The sequence below is a fragment of the Microtus oregoni genome, unplaced genomic scaffold (genome assembly GCF_018167655.1).
Source record: "Microtus oregoni isolate MIOR12 unplaced genomic scaffold, Mior012 000009F_ref0000495, whole genome shotgun sequence".
In the NCBI taxonomy this organism is placed as follows: domain Eukaryota; kingdom Metazoa; phylum Chordata; class Mammalia; order Rodentia; family Cricetidae; genus Microtus; species Microtus oregoni.
The window spans coordinates 13,592,875-13,607,103 of record NW_024543068.1 but is presented as its reverse complement, the minus strand read 5'-3'; the positions used below and the strand labels follow the sequence as shown (position 1 = coordinate 13,607,103).

The 14,229-nt window shown below is 39.2% G+C and overlaps 1 protein-coding gene across 7 annotated transcripts in view; it reads right to left on the bottom strand.

Moving 5' to 3' along the window:
• The window catches only part of Numb (NUMB endocytic adaptor protein), a 122,426-nt gene that overhangs the window by 96,540 nt on the left and 11,657 nt on the right, over positions 1-14,229 (bottom strand). For 5 of the 7 annotated variants that reach the window (XM_041657963.1, XM_041657966.1, XM_041657968.1 and 2 more), the window contains exon 2: positions 574-710. The gene's annotated coding sequence lies outside the window, so the exon portion shown is untranslated. Of the gene's footprint in view, positions 1-573; positions 711-7,272; positions 7,409-8,070; positions 8,108-14,229 lie in introns of those variants that run through there. The other 2 variants (XM_041657964.1, XM_041657965.1) reach the window with 2 other exon arrangements.

Below are 14,229 nucleotides of genomic sequence, written 5' to 3'. Positions count from 1 at the left end.
TGTTTTTACCAAGAAAAAAAGGTTAAAAATGTAAAGACAGGAGACTGGAGAGACGGCTCAGCAGTTAAGAGCACTGGCTGCTCTTCCAAAGGTCCTGAGTTCAATTCCCAGCAACCATATGGTGGCTCACAACCATCTGTAATGAGATTTGGTGCCCTCTTCTGGTGTGCGGGCATACATAGAGGCAGAATGTTGTATACATAATAAATAAATCTTAAAAGAAAAAATTCTCTTAAAAAAATGTAAAGACCGTTAACTAGTTAATCTAACAAAAAATAGGAAGAGTGCTTGCTAGAGAGACAGCTCAGTCTTTTAGAGCCTTGGCTGCTCTTCTAGACCCAGGTATGATTCCCAGCACCCACATGGTAGTTCAAAATAATCTGTAACTACAATTTCAGGAGATGGACTGCACTCTTCTGGTCTCATCAGGCACCAAGCATGCACATGGTACACAGACATACATCCAGGCAAAATACCCATATACATAAAATGGAATTTAGAAAAAAACAGGTAGGAAGGACTTTTCCAGCAGTTAATAACCCATGTTTCCATTTCCCACTGTCTTCCACCTACCTGTATGAAGAAGATTTCTGAGGACTGTGGCCCACCAATATTCCAGTCTGTGGCTATGTATCAAGATTTTGGTTGCCAAAGTGGCTGTACTGGCAATCTCCCCTGGAAAATGTTCCTTAGGCTCCAAAATCTGAAAACTGCAAGGAAAGAAAATTCTAAATATAGATACCTCTTTTTAATTTCAATCCCTTATAATCTACCTCCATAAACTGAAAAGGCAGCTGGCAAGATGGCCCAATGGAAAAAGTGCAAGCCTTTTCCACTGAGTTTAATCCCTGAACCCACAGTAGAATCAGAGAATCAATTCTCCAGTTTCCCATTGTCTTCCACATGCACACTGTGGTATGCACCCCTATCATGTACACACATGCACACACACATATGCAATAAATAAAAATGTACAGGTTGAAAGAAAATAACAGCCTCTTAAGGCACACAGAGACAAGTTTCACTAAGAACGGGAGTCAGATCATCTTAAAATAGAGAGGGAATACTCTTTTGTTTTTTGTTTTTTAGGGTTGTCTCCCTATGAACCCAGGCCAGTCTAAACCTTGTGATCCAAGTACTAGGATTACAGGTGTGCCTATCTTACCTGGCCCCATCTCTACTTTCTTACGAGCAACTACTGATCCTAATTAAGACATGGATTTTCTGTGCCTGATTCTTTATACCACAAATTCTCATGTGATGGAAACTGAGGAGATAGGATTACAATTTGGAGGGTCTGGGTCTAGACTCAGTTGTTATTCTACTCTGCTTTAACAGCTCTGATACACCCCTCGGTGCAGTTCTTTCTTTAAAAGAGAAGATTAAATCAGCAATTCCTAAAATCCAGAAATTCACTTAAACAGGAGCCAAGTATGATAAGACAGTATGTATCAAGTTTCAACTATGCTTAATATGAGTTGCCGTTCCTAGTTTTCCAGGTTAAATTCTCCTTTCATTATAGTATGAGAGACAACATAGTAGTAGTTGTTTTTTTAAATGTCATGACAGAGTCAAAACAGCTGTAAGAGTCCACTGCTGGGGCTACAGGCATTAGATCAGATACCACACCCAAGTGGGGGACAGCCAGTCTGGACTTCACAGTATGCTCCAAGCCAGCCGGAGCTACAGAGGGAGAACCTGTCTCAATATATCAAGTGATCCCATGCCTATAATTCCAGCACAATGGAGATGGAGGCAGGAGAATCAGTTCAAAGTTATCCTCAACTCCACAGTGAATTCAAAGGCAGTCTAGACTATATATATAAGATCTTGTCTCAAAACAAAACAACAAAAAAGTTATGAATTCTATCTTAAGAGTTTCTATTGCTGTGATAAATACCATGACCAAAGAGCAATTTAGGGAAGAAAGGGTTTATTTCAGCTTTCAGCTTTAGCCCATCTGGGGAAGTCAGGGCAGCAACTGAAGCAGTGGTTATGAAGGAACACTACACACTGGCTTGCCTCCCTGGCTTATTCACCACTGGCCTAGGGGTGGCACCACCTGTAGTAGGCTAGACCCTCCCACATCAATCATCAATCAAGAAAACACACTGTGAACAAGCTTGCCCACAGGCCAGTCTAGTGGGGATATTTTCTCAATTGAGGTTCTCTCTTCTCAAACAACTCTGGCTTGTTTCAAGTTAACAGAACACTAGCCGGTACAAAATCTGAAAGTAAACATTCTTAGGGCTTTTACCCAACAGTAATTTTTAGTATGTAGTCTAATTAGCCACATTCATCACACTGGAATTAAAATATGCCTGTGTTAAGAAGCAACACAAATTTATCATAAATGATATAATGGTTTTGTTTCAGAATAAAAAGGTTGGCAGCAGCTAACATTTATTGGGTACTAGTTGACAGTTTCTCCTAGACAATTTCTATGAGTTAAGTCCTTTATCCTGACAGCTCATAAAATGAGGTATTAATACATTAGTTCATTTTGCAACTAGGAAAACTGAGGTACAGTGAGTTTAGGAACTTCCAAGATCACAAAACTACTAAACAGTGGGGCTGAGACTGTTAATATTTTTATTTTTTTCTAGATGCTTATTCTTTTCCTAATGATAGTGGGTTGATGGGAAGGAGTTGGGGAAGGGAAATTGTAATCAACATATTGTATGAAAAATCTATTTTCAATAAAAAATAGTTGTTTGATCTTAAAAAAATAAATAATAAAATAAAACAGATCAGGATACCTGACTATAAAGCCCTTTATTTCTTTAAACTAATTTTATTTATATAACTCAGATTTTTTCCAAAACTGGAAACATTTGCTGCAAATAATTTTGTTAGCAGAACATAGAGCTTTTTATTATGTGGGCTAAAGATAAATCCACAGTGCTCTCAAAGACCTTCTAATGTGGCACGGCAACACTGAACTGACACACAAAGTTAACCAGGGGATGAATATTTATTTATTCAGCATGCACATGCACAAAAAGCCCTGGGTTCAGTTCCCAGCACTGCAAAATACTATTACTGATGATGATGTGGGGTATTTGTAATTTTCTTCCTCTCCTCTTTTGGGGTACTGAGAACTGAATCTGGGGCCTACCACTGAGCTGAATCCCAGCTCTCTTTCATTACCTTGAGTTTACAAGTACACAGAAAGGGCTCATGTGTCCTGAAAGGAGAAACGAAGCAGAGCTAACAGCTGAGTAGCACTAACAATTTGTTTTGCACATCCACCTACTCTCAGATAAGTTATAAAAGGAGAACAACAGCGGTACTTCATTCCACTACCAAAACAACTTCAAGTGTAATTTGCAATTAGTTTTAGACAACAATGTGTTTCAGTTCGTTTTTTCATTTGGCCTAATTCTTCAACAGACTAATGTTTTTGATACTTTACTTCCAATTTTAATGGCTGCATTATAAAATAGACTAAATATAGTAATAAAACACTAGAGAAGTCAGGCGGTAGTGGTGCACACCTTTAATCCCAGCATTCGAGAGGCAGAGTCAGGAGAATCTCCGTGAGTTCGAGGCCAGCCTGGTCTAAAAGAGCAAGTTCCAAGATAGATTCCAGAAATAGAGAAACCCTGTCTTGAAAAGAAAAAAAAAACCACCACAAAGAAATGATAATAGGCACGACAATTGCTTTTCAGAAATGTAAGAAACCACAGTGCTAGTTAGAATACCTGACATGTATTTGACCAAACTTAACACCAAAAGTAGACATTTACAGTTCTGGGATAAATTTCACATTCTTCCATGACAACATTTCCCTTCTGTTTCTGTAACAGCAAAATATGTGAAGCCTCTTTATTGTCATTTCAAAAACAAAACAAAACCCGCTAACCTCCACAAACACCTGCACATACCTATGTATACACTCATGAACCCATAAACACATGCAAATAAAAAATAAGACAAAGGCTCTTTAGCTAAGATTGCATAGACTTCACAATTTTCTTTCCTAAAAAGAAAAAAAAAATCATCATAAATTTCCTAAGTCCAGGAACCTGACTTGTTTTCAAAAAGAAAACAGAGCCAGTCAAACTCTGTAGCGGGTCTGGAGAAATGCATGAGATCTGAAGCATCTAGACCCTAAGCATACACATAAAAAGCCAGCCAGGGCTGTGTCAGGTATCTGTAGTAGGAGACGGGCCCATTGGCCAACATTTCTAGTCAGTCGCTCTAATTCAGCAAAAGATCCTGTCTGGAAAAAAGAAAAAAAAGAAGGAAGATTCCTGACACTGATCTCTGGCCTCCATACACATATACCTACACACACACACGTGCACACATACATATACTAAAATAGTTTGTGTAGAAAGAACAAAGTAGACATCAGATGATCCCCTAACTCAGAACATAAAGAACTTCAGTATGTACACGTCCAGAAAGAACGTGTACACACAAATGTAGAGGGTATGGTTAGGGTCTTCCAAATGAAAAGTGCGTTCAGATCTTAACAAAAGGAAAGGAGATGATGACATCAGAGCACTTGTCACTACTTTGTGAAAGCAAAGGGGGAGGGAGGAAGGAGAGAGAACACAAAGATTATATGCAATTAAAAGACAAATATTTGATTTAGAGACTAGAAATGGATAAAATAACTGGTACCACAGAAATACCAATCAAAATACCCACTTCAAGAGCCTTTAATTAAGACAAATACAAAAAATAAGAACAAACAAACATCTCCATCTACCACATCTTATCTAAACTTAACCAGGAATAAAGAAGTAAGAGCCCTATTATTTAGAAATCAGTAAAAAGCAAACTAACTTAGCATAAGTACAAAGGTTTTTTGCTGTGGGATAATGCTCTTGTACACTGCAAAGATTTGTCACTTTTATTAGTTTAATAAAATACTGATTGGCCAGTAGCCAGGCAGGAAGTTTAGGTGGGGCAACCAGACTAAGAATTCTGGGAAGAAGAAAGGCAAGTGATGCAGTCACCAGCCAGATAGAGAGAAAGCAACATGAATGCCTTACTGAGAAAAGGCACTAAACCATGTGGCTAAACATAGACAAGAATTATGGGTTAATTTAGTTTGTAAGGCCAAACAGTTTATAATTAATATAAGCATCTGTTTGTTTTGTTGGGACTGAACGGCTACAAGACTGGGTGGGAAAGAAACTTCTGTCTAGTTTTTATATTGAAAAATCGATACCAGAGGCTGGGATGTTTCACATTTGATAAGAGTGCTTGCCTAAGTAACTCTAGGTTCAATCTCCAGCACCACATAAACACCTAGTAAATACCTGGTATGTAGGTGAGGTGGTAAATGGCTCCTGTAATCTCAGCTTTTACAAGGTGAAGATAGTAGGGATTTTGGTGGTGGTAGATACTCTGAATCCCAGCACTCAGGAGGCAGAGGCAGGTGGTTTGAGTTCAAGAATAGTCAGGGACGGGTGGTGGTGGCGCACGCCTTTAATCCCAACACTCGGGAGGCAGGCGGATCTCTGTGAGTTCGAGACCAGCCTGGTCTACAAAAGCTAGTTCCAGGACAGGCTCCAAAGCTACAGAGAAACCCTGTCTTGAAAAAAACCAAAAAAAAAAAAAAAAAAAAACAAAAACAAAAAAACAAAAAAAAAATTGTCAGGGCACTGAGCTCCCAAAGTGGGAGGAATGAGAATATGAGCAAAGAAGTCAAGACCATGATGGGTACACCCACTGAAACAGTTTACCTGAGCTAATGGGAGCTCACCAACACCAATCAGACTGGGAAGGAATAAGCACAGGACCAAACAAGTTCCTCTGAATGCAGCTGATAGTTGCATGGCTTGGGCAGATTGAGGGGTCACTGGCAACGGCACCAGAATTTTTCCCTACTGCTTGTACTGGCTTTTTTGGGAACCTATTCTCTTTGGATGAATACCTTGTTCAGCCTAGATACAGTAAGGAGGGCTTTGGACCTTCCCCAAAGCAAAGTGCCTTACCCTCTCTGAGGAGTGGATGGGGGTGAGGTAGAAGAGTATGTGGAAAGAATGGGGAGGAGAGAGTGGGAACTTGGATTGTTATGTTTAATGAAAAAAGATAGTTTGTTTTCCTTAAAAGAAAACAAAACAAAAGAATGCCCAGGACTACACAGAGAAACCTTCTTGGAAAAAATAGATTGCAAAATCAGAAGTTCAAGGTCATTCTTGACTACAGTAGGTTAGAGGTTACCCTGGAATATGTGAGACCTTGCTTCAAAAATTCAAATAGGGGCTGGCATGATGGCTCAGCAAGTAAAGGTGTTTGTTGCCAAGCTGACAACCTGAATTTGATTCCCACAACCCAAATGGTGGAAGGAAAGAAGTAACTCTTGCAAACTGTCCTTGACCTCCACAAGGGCACCCAACACTAGGAAGGAGAACAACCCAAGCTAATACTGAGAACCTGTCTCAAAAAGAGGAGAATTAGGCAAGCATAAGGACCAGAGTTTGGTCCCCAGAAGCCAAGTAAAACTAAAACAAAAACCAAAAAAAAAACCCAACAAACAAAAACCTGGACATGGGGCCCCATGCTTGTATTCCCAGTGCTGGAGGGGAGTCATCAGGAAGATCACTAGAGTTCCCCAGACAGCTGGCCTACTCTGCTTGGTGAGTGCCCGAGGAATGCCAAATACACACAAACATATACAGACCTGAAAACAATGCTATCTTGAATGGAGTGACTCTGGTATTACCCTACCTACTTAGGGCATATCTCAGAAACTCATTTCATCAAATAAACAGAGATACTTAAGAACTAAATCCAAATACAGGCCTAGCTGAAACTCCACTAGGCCCAAGAACTGAAAGTTTCTAGGTGCGGGAGCAATGTTGCAGCTTAGGTACAAATTTCCTGGGATGCTGTCCTCTAACAACTTATGCAGCAAAAGAGTGCCAACTCAAAGCATTCTCTCTCCAAAGAATACCAGGACATCTATCTTCAACTGGTAAAATCACCTGTGAAATCTTTAAAAAGAAATTATTGGGGGCTGGAGAGATGGCTCAGCCGTTAAGAGCATTGCCTGCTCTTCCAAAGGTCCTGAGTTCAATTCCCAGCAACCACATGGTGGCTCACAACCATCTGTAATGAGGTCTGGTGCCCTCTCCTGGCTTGCAGGGATACACACAGACAGAACATTGTATACATAATAAATAAACAAAGTTAATATTTCTAAAAAAAAAAAAAAAAAAAAGAAATTATTTAGGTTGCAATAAGCATTAAGGAGAGGAATCATGGGGGAAAAATCAGTGCATTCCACATGCACAATGAATAATAACTTACAATTTGCTTTAACTCCATGAGTAAAGAAGAAATCAGTCAAAAACATTTATAATTCAACATAGTGTGTGCCTGCAATCCCAGCATTTCAGACTGAAAGCCAAGGTGAGAAGGTCACAAGTCTGAGGACAGCCTGCTACTACATAGACAATGCCTATTGGAAAAAAAAAAAGGTTTTAATTCATTGTAGAAGAAAAATTCTTGTCCATATGTACCTGAAAACTGTGGCTATTGTTTCAATTTACTCTTTTGGTGTTTTGGAGGGGCCCACCACACAGCTCCCAAACGAATATACATGGAGAGACTTATTTATAAATGCCCGGCCTTAGCTTGCCTTGTTTCTTGCCAGCTTTATTAACTTAAATTATCCCATCTACCTTTTGCCTCTGGGCTTTTTCCTTTTCTTACTTCTGTAATCCGACTTTCACTCCTACTCCGTGGTTAGCTGGGTGGGTGGGTGGCTGGCCTCTTCTTTTCTAGCTCCTTGATCTCTCTTGCTTCCCCATCCTTCTTTTTCCCCTTCTATTTATTCTCTCTTCCTGCCAGCCCCACCTACCCTTTCTCTTGCCTCACTATTGGCTGTTCAGCTCTTTATTAGATCAATCAGGTGTTTTAGGCAAGCAAAGTAACATAGCTTCACAGAGTTAAACAAATGCAGCATAAAAGAATGCAACACATCTTTGCATCATTAAAAGAAATGCTCCACAGCATAAACAAATGTAACACATCTTAAAATAATATTCCACAACAGAAGATGTAACGAAAAATGTGTGATAGCAACCAAATAAGAAAAAAATTCACCTTTAGAAGAATGAATTGAAGTTGACAATACATCGCTCTGAAAAAACAAATTACAGTAACATATATCAATATAAATTGGAAAACAAGTTTTTGAGACAGTCTCATGTAGCCAAGGCTGGCCTCAAATTTATTATGTCACCAAAGAGGACTTTGAACTCCTGATCCTCCTGCCTCTCCCTTTTGAGTGCTGGTATTATAGGTCTGTACTACTATGGTTTATGTAGTGTTAGGGATTGAACCCAAGGTTTCAAGCATGCTAAGCAAGCATTCTTCCAATAGAGCTACACTTCCAGGCCAATGTAGCTGAATCTTAAAAACACAATACTGACTAAAAGAAAGTAAACAAAAATCTTTGGGTAGATATAATATCGTTCCATGATATAATTTTTTAAAATATTTATTTTACATACAATAGTCTGTCTGTGTGTATGTCTGCATCAGACCTCATTACAGATGGTTGTGAGCCACCATGTGGTTGCTGGGAATTGAACTCAGGACCTTTGGAAGAGCAGGCAATGCTCTTAACCATTAAGCCATCTCTCCAGCCCCCTCCATGATATAATTTTAATATCAGCAAAACTAAAGGCTAGAGAGGTGGCTCGGTGTTTACAAGCATGAACTGCGAAGAGAGCCCACGTCCAGTACCCAACACCAACATCTGAGGGTACACAACCATCTGTAACTCCAGCTCCAAGGGGTCTTCTGGCCTCCACAGTCACCTGCACTCAAGTGCACAGGCATACATATAGACACAGACATACATACACTTAAACATAAATCTTTTAAGACAATAAAATTAAATAATATGGTTCTGAAATAAAAGAAAGGGGTTGATAACAAAAATTAAAGCACAATTCTGAATAGTTTAACCTCTAGTGGTTAAGACGAATGGAAATCAAGAGAAATATAGAAAAATGGCACTGTAGTTTCTTAGGCTGAGCAACACACAGGCTCATAGACAGTATGGAGTTTTATTACATGCTTCATTACTTCTATAAGCAATGCCATGTTTTTGCGAACATAGAAAACATTTTATAACAAGAAGGAAAAAGAGGAATGGAGGGGAAGGAGAAAAATGGATAGGCACCTATTAATGCAGGAGGACCTCTTATTTCTTTCTTAAAAAGTACTCTGAACTGCCCTGTAACTATAGAAATACAGTTTAGTACATGTTTCTCCTACAAAGGGCACAAAGTCAAAATACTATATAAGCAGAAAATCCATCCATCATCAATTTTCTGAAGTTTTGCTTATTTATTCATTTATTTAGTTTGGTTTTTTGAGACAGGGTTTCTCCACATACCTGACTGTCCTGGAACTTGCTCAATGGACCAGGTTGGCCTCCAACTCAGAGATCCTCCTGCCTCTGCCTCCTGATTGTTGGAATAGAAGGCATGTGCCGCCACCACCACCTGGATAATGTTTTATTTTTACATGTATTGTGCATGCCTCTGTGTGGGTACATGCATGTCGAGTACAGGCCGTCACAGAGGCCAGAGGCATGGAATGCCCTTGGAGCTGGAGTTACTTGTAGCTATGAGCTACTTGACACGGTGCAGGGAATTGAACTTGGATCCTCTGCAAGAGCAGTATATGCTCTTAACTGCTGAGTCATCTCTCCAGTTCCCTATCCTAAAGATTAATATAAGGTACAATGGCATACACCTGTGGTCCCCAGGTGCTACAGAGGCTGCAGCAGGAGCCCTGAAAATCATGAGCTTGGGAAGTATGATGAAATACTGCAAAACAACGATCTAATGCCTAATATCATTTAAGAACAAAAATGGAAAGCAATCTCCACCTCAATAACTTTAATATGTAAGTACTCAGGTATGGCCAACCAGTGTTTGTATTATTAAGAAAATAAATGCTTGTACTTATATATTATCAAATTGCCATGAATATGATAACCAAAATTGAAGAGTGAGACAAATGAGTTGAATGGGACAATCAGAACAAGGCCACTGAGAGTAAGATTTCTTAAGAAGCAAACAAGTCTTGTAAAGCCCAGAACAAAACAAAGTACAGTTTGTCCTCAGTTTACACAGTAGTTGCATTCTTAGAAAATGCAGCATTATTAAAAACCATGTTTATAAAATTCTCTTTGTGTTTAAACATAAAACAAAATTGAGAACATGATCAAGTGAGTATAAACAGGTTGCTCACCTACAGGAAGGTCTGCAGGCATGTTTTAAAGAGATCAACATAGCTGCATCATACCTTCTGTGAGGTTTCTGGTTCCTTCCTGCTCACTGAACACCAAAGCTGGACCCTAATACCAAAGCTGTAACAATCATTACAGCAGCAAAACTCATACCCTCCAAGGTCTATACCAGCAACACTGTCCCCATTATGAACTAGGCCCATGCCAGACATATAATCCCACCACTTGGGTAATACAGGCCCTGAAAAGGTGTCACTGAGGGTGGCAAGGTGGCTCTGGGGGCAAATATACTTGCTGCCAAGCTGCCATCCTGAGTTTGATCCCTGGGACTCAAATGGTGGAGACAACTGACCCCCCCAAATTGTCCTCTGACTTCTACATGTGCAGCATGACAATAAAGGGACTTTTTTAAAGAGCCTTGTCTGTTGGGGTCCATTGTAGGAGTATAGCCCAAAATAATTATCTATTATTTAACCATGCAAAACTGCTGAAAGAAAGTGGGGAGAAGAAGAGGGAGGAGGAGAAAAGAGGGATGGAGAGAGTGAAGACAAAAAGAATCTTCTAAGACCTCAGTTTAATCAAAGTACCTGTACTCTTTTATACAAACACACACACACACACACACACACACACACAATCTACTTTAAAAAAATTTTATGTACCCCCAAAGCTACAGAGAAACATTGTCTCAAAAAAACAACAACAATAAAAATTATGTACATGGGTGCTTTGTCTGCATGTATGCCTGTGCACCTCATGAGTGCCTGGTGCCCAAGGAGACCTAAGAAGTTGTTAGGTCTCCTGGAGTTAAAGAAGAGCAGCCATTGCTCTAGACTGCTCCCACAGTGCCTCTGCACTTGTGCAGTCACTCACCCTCTGACAAACATTTATTTGAAGTTCATTTTTTCTACGAACGAATATATGATATAGGGTAGCATACTGAATTGTTTTTATTCCTCACTAGCAGATCAACTTCACCTTCTAAAAAGTATTATGTTGTTTCTGACTTGATACAAACACCCTCATGGTTCCAAGAACTTATATGCACACAGCAACTTAAAGCATAAAACAAAAATAAAGCCAAGGGCCCATTCTGGGTTTGATGTAATAGGAAAAGAGAAATCCTATGTCTTATTATTTCAGCTGAAGAAATAAGCAAGTAGGATAATTTATCAGAAAGCTCAATCATAGACACCTCTCTAAAGGGGAGAAAAATACATTCTGCCTTTCCTAAATAACAATATTAGATAATAGTTTAAAAAATTCATCTCTCCTCATTTGAATATACAAAACTCAAAAAGGAACTCTATATAACACAACCTTAAGTATTCATTTTGTCATTTAAGTTACCGAAGTCCCCAATAGTCAACAGCAAATGCTTAAGTCCAAAATTCAATATGAATTATCCCCGTGGCATGAAACTTTGAAAAGTCATTTACTTGAAATAACTGTGTTCATTTTAAATTATAAATTAGCCTTGCTCTTACAGATCAAGTTAGTAAGTCTAGATTCATATGCAGCAATAAAATATACTTGTTAAGATATTTAGGACTTTGGGAAATGGTGTAAGAAGACCTGGGTCTGGATCCCTAGCAGCCATGTACAAAGCAGAGCATGAGAGTACATACCAACAATTCTAACACTGAGGAGGTAAAACAGGAGGGCCCCTGGGGTATGCTGGCCAGCCAGTGTAGCAGAATTAAGATGCTCCATATTCATGAGACCCTGTCTCAAAAATGGAGTAAGGGATAGAAGGCATGGGACTGGAGAGATGGCTCAGTGGTTAAGAGTACTAGCAGCTCTTCCAAAGGATCCAGGTTCAATTCCCAGCACCCAGTACTCACAACTATCAGTAACTTCAGTTTCAGGAAATTCAACACCCTTGTCTGTCCTCCACCAGCACCAGGCATGCATGTGGTACACAGACATACACAAAATACCCATATGCACAAAAAAAATTTAAAAATGTTTAAATACAGTAGAGAGTAGATAATGAGATACCTAGAATGTACTTTTGGCCTTCGTACATATGCAAACACACACAAACATGTACGCCCCCTTTCTATAATGGTCCCCTGAGCCTCAGGCACAGGAGTTGTGTTGCAGATATGAAAGTTGGGACTGGACTATACAACGCTGCATTTTGATTGGTTTTGTTTTTCTGTAACGCTCTCCATTTATTGCAAGGAGAAATGTCCTTGATGAGGTGTGAAGACTTCGCTTGTCTGTGGATATAGGGACAAATATTTACACTGTAATTACAGATTAGACTGATTTAGTTTTTAAAAAAGTGGCTGTTTCCATCACTAAAAAGGAAATACTTAAAAGTTAATGATTATTTTCTTATTTTATATTTTTGGAGCTGAAGACTGAACCCAGGTTAAGCTCAGGCTCTATCACTGAATGATTGACAATGTTGAATTCATCAAATATACAAAAAAATTCAAAAATCAGTTACTACTTTCTCCCCATTATGGTAGCAAATATTTTAAATAATATTCATTCAGGGCTAGAGAGATTCCCAGTATTCACATGGCAGCTCACAACTGCCTGCAGCTCCAGTCTCAGGAGACTTGACATCCTCTTCAGTCCTCCACAGGCACTGCATGCACATGGTGCAAAATCCAATGTGCAAACAAAACACCCATACATGTAAAAAATAACAATAATCTTTAAAAAATCATATGGAAAACACTAAATCTCCCATTTAGCAGTGAGAACATAGTTTAGTGACAGAACACTTGCCTAAAATGTACAAGGCCCTGGATTTGATCCCCAGCACTACAAAAAAAAAAAACTGTATCTATTATATAACATATATACACACATAAATATGTATGTGTACTTTTAATAATATATGATAAATATATTCTTAACTCTAATTCAAGAGAAGAGAGTTCTACAAACAAAGGTTTCCTTCAAAATGCCAAGTAAATCTCACATGTTGAAAGATATTTATTTTTTTCTTTTCTCGATAGTACTAGAGATCAACTCTTGTGCCTCACAAATACTAGGTCAGTACTCTACCACTGATGAGCTATCTCCTCAGTCCATATTTTACTTAAAAAAAAAAAAACAAAGAAAAAGTTTGCTATTCGTGCCTGTATAGGACGTGTGGGAGCACAAAGGTCAGAGAACAACTTTGTGAAGTCAGTTCTCTTTCCACCTTTACATGAGTTCCTGAGATCAAACTAGACTGACTGTCAGGCTTCCAGGGCAAGTGCCATTCTCCACTGTGTCATTTACCAGACCCACTGCTCATATGTTTAGCCCAAGGAAGCCAGAGAGCACATCTGTCCCTGGAACTAGAATTATAGGCAGTTATGAACTGCCTACAGTGGCTGCTGCAGACAGAACTCTGGAAGAACATCAAGCACTTTTTAAAGATTTTTATTTTAATTTATGTGTGTGTCTGCATGATGTGTACATGTGCATGCAGGTCACCACAGAGGCCAGAGGACAATGGATATCCTGGAACTGAGTTAACAGTTGTAAATGCCTAATGTGGGTGCTGGAACCAAACCTGAGCCCTGGGCAACAGCAGCAAGTAATGCTAACCATTGAGTCATCTCTCCAGCCCTGAGTAGCAAACACTCTTTGTAGCAAAGAGTAGCAAAATCTCTTTCGCTCCACTATATGAATTTTTGTGCAGACATGTGTTTTTATTTCTATTGGGTATGTATCTAGTAGTGGTATAGTTGGATTATATGGTAAGGGTTTTGGCTTTGTGTGTGTGTTGGTTGCTTCCTTCTGGAAATATTTATGTGGGCTCCAGGGATAGAACTCGGGTGTCAGGTTTGTGTGGCAAGTGCTTTATCCATTGAGTGGTTTCACAGGTCCAACCCTGTGGAGTTTTAGAAAGCAGTTGCATCATTCACATTCCCACAGGCAATGAGAATAGAAATTTCAATTTCTTTCTTTTGTTTTCTTTTCCTTTTGGTGTTTTTTGTACTTATTTTTGTTTGCTTGTTTTGTTTTTACATTCCAACTGCAGC